Source organism: Octodon degus, unplaced genomic scaffold, assembly GCF_000260255.1.
Source record: "Octodon degus isolate 3935 unplaced genomic scaffold, OctDeg1.0 scaffold00135, whole genome shotgun sequence".
Lineage (NCBI taxonomy): Eukaryota > Metazoa > Chordata > Mammalia > Rodentia > Octodontidae > Octodon > Octodon degus.
In genome coordinates this window covers 6162739-6173272 of record NW_004524711.1, presented here as the reverse complement: position 1 = coordinate 6173272, position 10534 = coordinate 6162739, and the positions used below count along the sequence as shown (strand labels likewise).

General features: G+C 39.7%; 1 pseudogene; it reads left to right on the top strand.

The window, feature by feature from the left end:
- The first annotated feature begins 2252 nt into the window (after positions 1-2252).
- LOC101563981 lies at positions 2253-5595 on the top strand (annotated as a pseudogene).
- Positions 5596-10534: the final 4939 nt, after the last annotated feature.

The window sequence follows — 10534 nt, the reverse complement described above, 5'->3', positions numbered from 1 at the left end:
CCATGCTGGCCCTGGCACCCTGGGCATACCATGCCAGCCACAGAAACCAGGCATGGTGGCTAATGCCTGCAATCCCAGCACTGGGGAGGCTACGACAGAAGGATCACTATGAGTCCAAGCTGTACAGTGAGACCCAGTACCAAATAAAGGTTCTTTAAAAAATTTTAAAAAGAAAAGATAACTAGTAGAGTCTAGTTATCTAGAGTGGAGTTTAATTAGCATTACCATGCCAGAATGGATTCATGAACTGTAAATCACAATAATGTGTGGTGGCAACAACAGAGAAAACTCTGTGGGGTATTAAGAACTCTGAATACTATCTCTGTTGTAGCCTGTGTATGTATGATCCTACCCAAATAAAATTTTTGTTTTAAATTACATTTATATGCATCAGTTATTTGACCTTATTCCTTCAATTATCTAAGATCAGACAGAGACCAATCCTGGTCTCAAGAAGTATGCTCTGTTAAGAAGCAAGATATCCTAAAATAGTAGCATAAAAAGTAAAGGAAGACGAATAAATTGGAGACAGGCCAAGTGCTGTGTTAGTGCAAGACAAGGTTCACATTCTACTCAGAAAGAAGGACCATGTACCCTCCCTCCATGTAGCCCAGTTTCCTAACCATACCCCAACTCTATAAGTCAAAGACTTTCCTTACCATTTCTCCTCCCCTATTAGATGGAAGGAACAAGAAAATATATCTCATAAAGCTGTTGAGGAGATTAAGTGAAATAGCACAAGTGAAATGTTTAAAACATGTCCAGCATAGACTGTGCACTCAATAAAATTAGCCATTAACATTTTCAGGCAGCAGAAGTGATGAGGCACATAGAGACATTTGCCTCACTGCAGAATGAAAGCTAGTGGATTTGCCTCATGACTACAAACCATTTCCCTAACTCTGTAAACAGTGGGAAGAGACTGGAAGAGAAAATGTGATGTGGAAATAACCTCACTTGGCAACAGTGGACCATGCAGCAAGAACAGGTATTCACAGCATACTGCACGACTATCACCTCTCACCAAAATAAAAATCAAGACATGATGTATGGCAAAATACCTGTTTTAAAACTTCTACTCTTATCAAGTATATAGTTAGTCCTTTCTGTTTAATAACAACAGTACAAAAAAGCTGCACTTTCTTGATAATTTAAAATCATTCAGAAGGAAATACTGAAAATCAGGTTTATTATAAAAAATTCAACATGCATTTACTTTATACAATAAATACACTACCATAGCATGTACCATCACTATACCTTGTCACATTATTGAAGAAAATACTGTTCTTTGTAAGTAGATCAAAGTCTCTCAGTTTGGCTCCCAAATGACAGGACTGTCCTTTGGCTGCCAGTTTTAGCTAAAAATCCACAGTCTCCTATTATCCATTCCTACCCATTCCCACTCACATGGCCTTGGGAACACCAAAAACAAACAAACATACAAACAACCCAAAGCTTTATTTGAAGGGTCACTCATTCTTCAATGTGTAGTTGGATTTTCTCCCTGTCAAAAGCTGACATGAGGGAGCCCAGGTCGCCGGGCCATATTTGACAATACCTCCTACCTCTGGTAGTTTATCACCTGGCCAGGCAGTAACTTACTATTAATTAGGCTACATTCTACCAATGCCACTGAAAGTCTCCAGCTTTGTAACACCTCGTTCATTTCTTTAAAAGACAGATTTTTCAAGTATACAGTCTGTCCCTTCTGTACTGTCCATAGTTCTATGGGATATAACGAAGGATGAAATTTTGTCCATATCTGTCCCTGGTGTACCTCAGTCACTTGTAACTATACCTTGTGCCTAGCAAATGTTTATTAAATATGGATAATGTGGTTATTTCTTGGGAAGAAGCAAGTCAGTTGGATTATTTTTGTTGTTTATTTTTACCCCACAAGTATACCATGGTGTTTCCCATGCACACGACAATTACTACATGTTTTATATATATTGACTATTTAGTTCTCACAATAAACCTGTAATTTAACTACTGTTGAGACTGTTACAAAGAAGACAAAACTGAGGCACAGAAAAATTACTGTTCCTTGCTAAATTCACTCGGTAAGAGGCAGGTCTGAGATCTAAATCTAGAATTCAGCCTCAGACATGCTGAGTCTATGGTAGCCCACTCTCCTCCACACAGGCCACAGGAGTGGGAACTGCCTTGGCCGTTCTCACCCAGAGGACAACACCTCCCCACCCTAATGCGCTCTTCCCACAGTAGATGTCTGACAGAAGCCAGACAGAATGCACACTACGGTTTTGCAGATGGAAGAGAAGCTTTTTGCCTTTCGAGGGATGGAAGGGAAGGCAAGTGAATCCTACAGGAGCTGAAGGAGGAGAAAGCCATCATGCAGGGGAAAATAAAGAGAGAAGCACAAGAAGTAAGTGAAGGACAAGGAGGTATAGTGTAACCCCATCCCTGCCCCAGAATCCATGGACTTTCTGTTAAAGGGGACTTTCACAGTGAAGGGGCTTAAGACAAGACAAGGAAGATAAGGCATGTTAGAAATTTAAATTGAAGTAAGTGGTGGGGTGAATGTTAGGGATGAGCACTGAAAGGTTTCCTGGGTGTAACATGTTATATCTGCATTTTTGATGATTCTGAGTGCAGTGGAAAATACATAAATTTTTAGTGATACATTAAAAAATAGAAAGTGGTATGGAGATTCCTCAAAACAAATAATAAAGATTAAGCTATTATTTAATACAACTATCCTATTCCTTGGTATAGTTCCAAAAGAATTAAATTCAGCATACAGTAGAAATACTAGCAAAGCCATATAATTGCTTTGCACAATTCACAATAGTGAAGCTATAAAAATAGCCTGGGTGCCCATTGACAGATGAATAGATAAAGGAAATGTGATATATGTAGATCCATAGATATCTAGATAGATATGTAGAGATATTTAGAGATACAGATGTAGATGTAGATAGATACAGATATGGATATAGGTAGATATAGATATAAATATAGAGATAGAGATAGAGACAGAGACAGAGACAGAGACAGAGACAGAGACAGAGACAGAGACAGAGACAGAGATAGAGATAGATAGATGGCAAAATAAAAAACAGCCAGCCACTAGGTATCTAGCATGGGGTACACTAACTCTTGGAAAATCTGTTGAGCTTAAAATATCTACAATAGAACTTCCAAAGCACTCTACTGTACTCTAATTGATGAAGTTGTTTCTCATGGCAGTGTGGACTAATAATTCTGAAACCTCACATACCAGGCTTGAGTATATGGGAGAGGAACAGGGAAAAGGTAACGTGAAAGTAGAAAAAGAGAAAGAGGAGCAGAGGAGGAAGGAGGGCAGAGAGAGGGGAGTAGTGGAGGAGGAAATGATATATGCATGTATGAATATATCAAAATGATACCACTAATCTGTATTACTCAAAATAATACTAGTAGATTAGTCCATGGTGACAGAGAGGGGCTAATAACCATGAGGAGGTTTAAATTTAGACCATAACAGCTTAGGCTACCAAAGCTAGAGGAAAGCTTGTGGACTGTCCTAAGACCAATCTCCTCACTCTGCAGACCACAGCTTCAAAAGGAAGGCATTTTCTTCCAAGTCACCACCTAGCTGATGACAAAGCTAAGACTACAGCCTGCCATTGGTTCCCTAAATTGTTTTAACTCCACTAAGCCATATTCTTGCCTCTTTTCCTATGTGATATCTCTTTAAACAAACTGATCTAACTCAACTCCTTTCGTTTATCAGTTAAATTCATGGACAGATGCTTACAAAGACCAAAATAGCCATATTATAGCCATGGATCAAGCACACTGTGACCCAGTTTTGTGATACAGGGCAGGCCAGATAGCCAAAAACTGGAAACTGGATCCTTCCAAGGACAAGGAGAGAGCCAGCTAGAATTACGCATGATTCAAGTCTGATCTATCAGGAAGCATTTGGAATACAAAGGAAACTATGGCAGCAAAGAGGTAATTGTTGGAGTAAGAATTAGGTGGGATAGGGGAGAGCCTATCTGTAGGCTGGAGAATGGGGATGAGAAATTCAGGATTAGGCAGGACAAAAAAGCATACAGGAGGTTGACAGCCTGGCAATGATCAAGGTGGCCTCAGCAACCCCCAAATCTGGGTTTGACATCAGAATCCTAGACTGATGCAGAAAAGCAGGGGCATTATCCCAGAGGGCCTTGAACCCAGTACAAATGACTATACCATGACTGAGATCTAGAAACTTCATCACAGGAATGGAGCATGCAGTGAGCACTGGCCTGCACTCAGAACAGACACTCAGTGACAAAGCTTTACCTACCGTATCATCCAGGAATGTTTTCTCTCCTTGGCCCACACCCAGAGGAATTAGAGTCTGAACACTATAGAAGTAGCTGCACAGCCATGTTTACTGTAGCTTGAGTCATAGTAACAAAACCCTGGAATCAGCCTATGTCCCAGCCAATTGATGAATGGATGAATCAAATGTGGTCTATACACACAGTGAGGTGTTCAATCACAAAGAATGAGATTCTTTCATACATGAAAAATGGATCGAACTGTAGATTGGCATGTTTAGCAAAATGTGACTGCACATTGGTCACAATTATCATGTGTTTTTTTCTAATAGGAGATATCTAGGGAGGGGAGAATGACATGAAAGTGAAAGGGATAATATTGGACAAACCCCAAAGGATAAAGAGAAGGGTAAGAGGAGAGTCAAGGAGGGCCAAGGAGTGGATATGATTAAAGAATAGTATATGCTTGTATGCAAATACCACAATGAAAGATGGTAGCAAGGTTGGAGATGGGGAAGAGTTATGAATGACCAGCAGGACTTGTGCAATTGGACCATTGTGAGCAAGTTCTTGAGTTAAGCAAGAGTTTTGAGAAGCAGTCGTGTTATATCTTCCACACTGTGTGCTATGACTTCAAATCTGCTCCTATTGATACTCCTGGAAACTGGCAAAGGTGAACAGGTGACAATAACTCTGCCAAATATAGCAGGTTCAACTACACCAGAAACCATGTTTAAAGGTTCAAAGAAATCATACTTAAAGGAATGCATTTCGATTATTAACCATGATACTGGAGAGTGTCGACTAGAAAAACTAAGCAGCAACATCACTGTAAAAAAAAATTTAAAAACCCACAAGATTCTTAATTGTAGAGTTGAGGGAAGCAGTAAAGTTCACCATTATGTGGACCAACAGCAGCAACAACATATGTGAAGTTCAAATAGGGCTACCAATTTCATAAAGCATTTTCCATCTGAAGACAAGACATCCCCAACATCTCTAATGAATGATATTGACAGAAAACTCAAGGCAGAAGTTAGTCTCATGGACCAGATGAGTAGTTGTGATAGTTCATCAGATTCCACAGGTTCATCATCATCAAGTAGTGAGGATAGTTCTAGTGGGTCAGATGATGAAGAGGGCAGATCTTCTAATCCAGGGAATTGTATCTCAGAACATCCTACCATGTCTGCCGTACCACAAGACTTCTGATATAGATGCTGGCCATAATGGATTTTATGACAACAGTGGCCTTCTGATGAATACTTTGGGTAATGATTTGCAGCTGAGTGACTCAGGAAGTGATAGTGATGACTAAAGAAATCTTTACCTATAAATACAACATTTACAAGGTGTGTGTTTATTTTGTACTAAAATAGAGATGCTTAAAAGTGAGGAAGTATGAAATTTTTGATTAAAAAAATTTGAGACTTTTAAATTTAAAATATAGAAAAGAAAACGCCACAATGAAACTCAGTATTCTGATAGATAGATAGATAGATAGATAGATAGATAGATAGATAGATAGACAGACAGACAGACAGACAGACAGACAGACAGACAGACAGACAAAAATCAGAACCAGGGCACAAAGTCCAAGTGAGGGGACAAAACCTGGGATGGTCTTATTGCTGAAGTTCTAAGCCTCACTGAAGTCACCTGTGTTTTAGGTGAAGATAAGTTCTGAGGCCTGGGGGAAGTTTGTGATGGATTAATGCTTATGTCTCCCTAAAATTCATATGCTGAACTCCTATCCCCTAGCATTATGATACAAGGAGGTGGGGTTTGGGGCAGAGGTCATTAGGACATCAGGGTAGAGTGATCATGACTGGGATTAGCATTCTTATAGCAGAGCCCCAGGAAGCTATACACTCCCTCCTATCACATGAAGACATAGTAAGAAATCATCAGTGATGATCTCAAAGCTGACTGTTATGGTTTGTGTCTAGTTGTCCCCCAAAAGCCTCATGCAGTCATGGGGTGGGGACTTCTAGAGCTTGAAATTAACTCATGATCCACTGGGATTATGGGTCTTAGTACTGCTGGGATTATGGGTGAGTTCTTCCCCCAGCCTGAGGCGGATAACCTGAATGCAGTTTAAGGAGACAGACTTCCTCTCTGTTGCCATTATCGCTGTTTCTCCTCCATTTGCTCTCTGCTCTTCACTGCTGCCATGAAAGGTTGCTCTCTGCCCTGTGCCGCTCTGCCTTGGAGCCAGCCAATAATGGACTGAAACCTCCAGTAATTGTGAGCTAAATAAACCTTTCCTTCCTTCAGTTTGGGTGTCAGGTATTGATCTCAGCAACAAGAGAATAGTTACTGAGATACTGACTCTCACCAGAGACAGAATCGGTTCATGTCTAGATCTTGGACTCTGCAGCCACCAAAATGGTGAGAAATAAAATTCTGTTGTGTATAATTCACCCGTAATAGTGTTCTGTTGGAAAAGCCTGAATGAACTAAAATAGGCTGATCCTCTGGGTGGAGTGAGGAGAACCCAGCCGTGGGAAGAAAAGGCAGCACAGACTAAAACTTAGGCCAAACCTAACATCCTCTTCCTGAAAGAAATAATGGTTTTATGACTTGTAGATACTACTCTGACAACCTTCCCAAACAAAACACAGGGCATAGCCACTATCCCAAGAAGACATAATTTTATCTACCACTGAGCCATGAGTGTATTTTAGATTCTAAAAAAATGTGATAAATGAACAAACATCAGTTTGCTTACAGTTGGTAGGGAGGCATTTTATTTTCTAAGACTGTTGTTTCCATATTCTCTGATCACATAAAAAAAATGTAAAGAGCAATTTGAAGTACAGAGATAGCATGTTTTATGATTCTGTTTATATAGCATTTGTTAAAAATAAAATTACAGAGATATAGAACAGATCAATGGTCTCCAGGGGATCAAGAAGAGGAAGGAGAGGTGGATGGCAGGAGAGAATGCCTCTGTGATCTCAGCATTTCTGTAGCTTATGTGCAGTAAAAGTTGTATGGGATACATGGGGGAAAGTGCTATAGAATTATACACAGAAAAATATGAATGCATGCACAAACTGGTAAACCTTGGATAATATCTATAATCCAGTTAATTGTGTTATATCCAGATCAGTTGGTTTCATAATAAACTCCAGCTACAATGTCTTCATTGAGAAAAGACGGGTGGCAGCTACATGGGACCTCTTGAAAGCTTTTGTGAGTGTATAATTTGTATGTCAAATTTTAAACTTAGAGGTGAAGTCTACCCACAATCAAACATAATGTGTGGATTAATTGACATCTTGGTGAAACAAAGAAAACCTATTCATAAGGTAATTGATGATTTGAAAACTGACTGAATATTGGATATTAAGAACTCAATTTTAGTTTTTGAACAATAATATTAAAGAAAAAAATAATATTAAAGATTTTTAGGAGTCCTAAAAAGTTTCTTTTTTTATAGATGCATATACAATATTCATGGCTGAAATTATTTGATGTCTGATATTACTTCAAATGATGTGGGGAAGGTGATTAAATGATAGAAAAATAATGGAAATGGCTATGAATTGACAATGATTGGAACCAGGTATGGGAGGGCTCCTTGGGTTATTCCTCCTGTTTTAGCATGTATTTGGAAAATTCTATAGCGAAAAAAAATTAAAATAATGCAACTTCATTCCCAAAATAATTTTAATATACAAAGAATTCCACTTGAAAACTCCTATTAGCTGCTGGTCTTACCTCTCAGAACCAGGTACCTAACATAGAATTTAATATGCACACTGGTATATTCCTTTATAAGTCTATCAGATTTGGAAAAGTCTGAGCAACTTCTCCCCATTTGACAATGAAGGAAATACTCATAAAGACTAACACATAAAACGAAAGGGTGGATGTGAAATAAAAGCTCTCTCAGTGGCAGTATTTTGGGGGGCATAAATGTTTTAACTTACTTGTCAATCTTCTTTCCTTCAGTCAATTTGGTGACTGATTCTTTCCAGCAAATCTTTTATCCTTTCTGGTCATTTTTATTTTGGGATAAAAGACTTGACCTCGACTGAGACTTGATCTCTAATTCACAATTTTGGAAGATTAAAAACATAGAAGTGAACTGAGTTTTTTCCAAGAAACCTGTTTATTTCCTTCCTTATATATTCCCATCTCCAGCTCCCTAGAAAGATCCTGTCTGACTGCCACATATATGGTTTTGTAAATGCTTGCTAAGGCCCCTTGGTTGCTATCTTTCATTTAATTCAAAAACCCATGTGGAATGACAATATTTGCCCCACTTTACATGTGAAGGCTCTGAAATCCGGAGGTTGCCACCAAAGACTGCAATGCTTCTATGGACAAAATGAAACTGAAATTTCTTACTAAAGAACAAATTGACTCAGAACTCATTTTCTTCACTTTATCACCCTGAACTCCAGTCTGAGAGTCCTAAGCCATCATTTAAGGAACTTGGGAATAAATGTGACGCTTCCCACAGATTGCCATCAGCATCTCAGGTCTGTGACTGTCCTTCTTTTGCACAGTCCATTGCAAGATAAAGAGAAAATCTTTCTGCTCAGCCCTGACACACACTGGCTCAGTTCACCGAGCCCTAGAGGATAATCTCTGTTTTAGCACATACTGGCCCACTTATACAAGATTGCTCCCAAGAGAGGGCTTCCAAACAGAACCAGCACTGGAAAGATTAAACCAACTTTATCAACTTGTTAAGCATTTGAGACTTCAAAGAAGAATATTTAGCTCCATGTGCACTACTCTGGTGACAGCCAAAGGTACACAGGGCCCCAAATTTTCAGTTGCTGTACATAACTGCTATGCTCCACTTTCCTTACAAAAGCCCACCCATTTGCTTTCTCCACTGAGATAGAAGTCTTTAGTGCTTTACTCCATCTCTTTTCTTTCTCCACCAACTCTCCTTTCTGTTGACATGTCAGTTCCTCACCTCCAACCTGTTAAGATCAGATAATGCAATCTTTGCAGGCCTAAGAATCCCTTGCCTCTATGATCACTACAGCCTCCTGGACATCAAAGTGGAGTTTGGCAGCCCAGCAGCTGCAGGATGAGGTGGAACTACTAGGATGAGGTCTAGCATCAGAGGCCCCTGGAGACCTGCAATAGTGTCTCTCCAGAAAGCCTGGGAGCCTGCTGCCAAGGGCATCTCTCCTTAATCTGCAGCACCACCTTCTGAGGAGATGCTGTATTTGGAAGGAGCACCAAACAGTACTGGTTCAGACTTGACTCTTCAGGGAGCTTCCACCTCTGTAAATGAAAAGTCTTCTGCTAGACATCCCTTCCACGGTTTTGGATTGTACCAGAACTGCCTATTACCTTTAAAATCTCATCTGTGTAAGAGTTCCTGCCCTCAAGATGAAGTTGTTTAAATTTAAGAATAAATTCCAGTCTGTCTTTTGAGTTTTGTATAGGAAAAAAAGCTGATCTAAACGCAAGCTTGCGTGTGTGTGTGTGTGTGTGTGTGTGTGTGTGTGTGTGATTGTTAAGTGAAAAAATGAGAATCAGAAGACAGAAAACAGTATAATAGAATTTAACATTCCACCTCAGTGTACATAGCCAAATGGACAGTCAAGTGTGGCAGGAACGTATTTCTATTGACTATGAGGGTCTACTTACTTCACAAGCTTAGCTGCTGAAGCAAAGACCATCTACCAGATTGTCCACTGAAAGCTAAGAGGATAGACATCCAACTGGATGAACAGGCTTAGCAGTGTGGACAGTCCCTGTAAGAGCTACTTGTTCTTCCTTTTTATACCAGTGAGCCATTTTTCCTCTAATTCTCAGTGTGAGGCCATCTCTGGTCACTACCACTTTTCCTCAGGCCCGTTCTGCTCTTCCCTGAGCCCCAACAATCTGGTCTTTAAAGGCAGCACTTGCAAGTAGAAGTTATTGTCATAAAATCAGAAAAGAAAGAAAGAAGGAAAGAAAGAAAGAAAGAAAGAAAGAAAGAAAGAAAGAAAGAAAGAAAGAAAGAAAGAAAGAAAGGAAGGAAGGAAGGAAGGAAGAGAGGGAGGGGGGAGGAAGGGAGGGAAGGAGGGAGAGAGGGAGGGAGGAAGGAAAGATCAAAACATTCTCAAGCACTTTCCTACTTCACTCTAGTTCCTGAATGACTACATCCTTCCTTACAAGAACTTTCACCAAAGTGTCCATTCTTCTTGACTCTGTTCAAATGTCACCTAATCAGATATATATCCTAGCAGCTCCATCCTTTTCTACCTGTCACTCCATCTCTCTTCACTACTCTCACT